At 43.7% G+C, this 2,687-nt stretch overlaps 1 non-coding gene across 1 annotated transcript; it reads right to left on the minus strand.

The window, feature by feature from the left end:
• Nucleotides 1–1,869: 1,869 nt before the first annotated feature.
• Nucleotides 1,870–1,941, minus strand: trnaw-cca (transfer RNA tryptophan (anticodon CCA)). The gene has a single exon. It is a non-coding gene; the product is annotated as a tRNA-Trp (tRNA).
• Between the last annotated feature and the right edge of the window lie 746 nt (nt 1,942–2,687).

Here is a 2,687-nt window from a genome sequence, read left to right on the forward strand (position 1 = left end):
CAACGAGGGTCTCTTTCCATGGGTGAATATGGTTGTCTGGGGAGTTGCGGTGTTTATCACTATTGGACTTCCCCAGTCTTAAGTGCTGTTGTTGGACACGGGCAAAAGACTCGCATTTTCGGCAAATATAAAGAGGGTTAAGGTTTCGGCTTTAGCGGAGCCGGTGTTTACATTGACAATAATAAGAAGATCGTCCCTGGGTGGGCTCGAACCACCAACCTTTCAGTTAACAGCCGAACGCGCTCGCCGATTGCGTCACAGAGACTGACAAGAGAAGCTTTTCTCCATTCGCACCTTTCCGGTCAAAAAATAAACATTGCTTGCATTTTCTTGCCAGTCGGCAATATTCCTTCTGCTCTGATAGCCAAGAATTAAATTTCATTTTTCACAAGCTGTATGAATTTCTTGAAAAACAAGTTGTTGCAGAAAGGAAATGCATTCATGCATTAAACTAAATCAAGCCCTATGCGGTTGTCCAAAATGGTACTTTCTGCACAAAAAGACAGGAAGAAAGGCACAGCTGGGATGTGGAGCCAGGATCTCCAAATAAAGAGACAGGTACTTAAAGCAACTAAGCTACGGCGCCAGCAGAATTCTCCTCTTTTACAGCCGCTTGGACACACCGCTCTGAGCCATCTGCATTCAGTAAGCACTGAGTCTGCTGGCTGAGCAAGCTGCCTCCTTTACATGCAACAGAAGCCCCGACTGTAAGAGAAACGAAGAGACATGGCTTTTATTGGGCACTTTTCATGTCCAATGCGCTTGACATCTCCCAAGGGCGGCAGAGTTCATTTACGACACTTTTCCTTTCTTTCTTCTTTCTGCACTCTTTGATGAAACAAAGCGAGAAATCATGTAAGGGAAAATGACTTTTTTCATGGAGAAAACATGCACCAGGAAATGTTGTGTTTAGAAGACGTGAGTTAACATGAAAAGTGACCTAATTTACAGGAGCAAATGCTCGCCTAGCAAGATCTGCTTTACTACAAGAGAGAAGTAGAGTGAAAGACGTGATCATTTCACGCCGTTGTGGAACAAAACGCTTTTTTCTTGGAATTCTAAATCAATTAGAAATTCAGAGCGACACATAAAGGCTTTGTCTGCTTAAAAGTGATGATTTTTAAAAACTGATAAAAATGTAGAAAACACGTTTCTCACGTAGAAATTTAAGATGGGGGTGGGGTATTACTAGTAGCGGCGCTGAACTCACCATGAACATCACCAATTCATTTACGTGACGGGCTAGTGGTTTAATGGATAACGCGTCTGATTTCGGTTTATTAGATTGTCGATTCGACTTCTACCGGGGTTGTGTGATTTAAATCAGGCTCCTCAGAAATAGATGTCCGTTATGTAAAAGAACCGCACCTGAAAGCAAACGTTGGGTCTGGGTTCCTTTCTTTCCTGCATGAAATAGCAAATCGTTACAAAAAAAACACCAACTAATGTCCAATAGCGTTAGTCATTTAAGTAAACATGAATATACTGTAAGGTCTTGGTACATGGGAGTGGATTTCAACTACAATTAAAAAAGAGCAAATTATAATTACAGGCTTCAGACACTTTTTCATACAACAGTGACCAAACACTCCCTACCTTTCAGGTTTGCTTGAACCTGTAACAAGAAGGAGGTCTGAAACTTCCATTCTCTGATGTTACTGTCTCTAAAACCGGACGTGATGTTTCGCGGATGTGCAGTGTGCCTTTTCTCTTGCCGTGTTCAAGATGCTTCGCTGCATAAGCTCCTGACTGGGTGTTCCGTACTGTGCTGTTACTTTGTTGAAATTACCCGTGCGGTGTACAGATAAAACCCGACTGCGTGGTGTAAGTTCCGGGTTTGGCACCAGCAGCACCTGCAGACTCATCAGCTGACCTCGATGTGATTTGAACACGCAACCTTCTGACCTGGAGTCAGACGCGCTACCGTTGCGCCACGAGGTCACGCACCTCTAGTGCTTTTAATTCCCCCAAAGAGAACAATCAGCGTCCCTGGAAAAGTTTTTTTTCATTCTCTCCTGTGAGGAGCGCCGCTCTTCCAATGAGGGTCTCTTCTTCCCAGACCACAGATTATTCTTTCCGCCCGGCTCTCTCACAGAGAGCAGGCACACCGTCTCCACTGATGTGTTTACTACATCTATAGATCTGACCCCCTACAGCCACGATATTCCTGGACAGGATATTTACCACCAGCCTCGTGAACTTCTCATCTTGACCTCTCCCAGGAGGAGCACAATTAACACAGAATCCACTCTTCATTTAGCAAATAACACAAAACACTGTTTACCTGTCAAGACAGAAAACCAGGCTGCTCCAGGTGTGGCTTGAACTCACAACCGCGGTATGACTCCACTGCTCATGTCATTGGACATGGCCTGAACCAGGAAAGAGATTGGAAATCGAGACGTCATGGCGTTGTTTTAAAACTTGCCTACTCTTTCAATTTTTTCGGTCAAATCTTTTATCTGGGAGTACTTTCAGTTGATGTTAATCCTTGTCCCTATGCACGATTCTGGGCCATGGTGCATCTTGAATAATGTTCTTATAGGCTTCAGTTTGGAAAAGTGCGCTCTTCAGAAGCTACCGAAAACGCTAATGGTTACATAACACTTAAGCAAAAGCAACGTTCGGGTTTGAAAACTAATATTACTTGCTATGAATACAAACACTGTTACAGGAGGCGTATTAGG

Source organism: Atractosteus spatula, assembly GCF_055471065.1.
Source record: "Atractosteus spatula isolate fAtrSpa1 chromosome 10 unlocalized genomic scaffold, fAtrSpa1.hap1 SUPER_10_unloc_7, whole genome shotgun sequence".
In the NCBI taxonomy this organism is placed as follows: Eukaryota; Metazoa; Chordata; class Actinopteri; order Semionotiformes; family Lepisosteidae; genus Atractosteus; species Atractosteus spatula.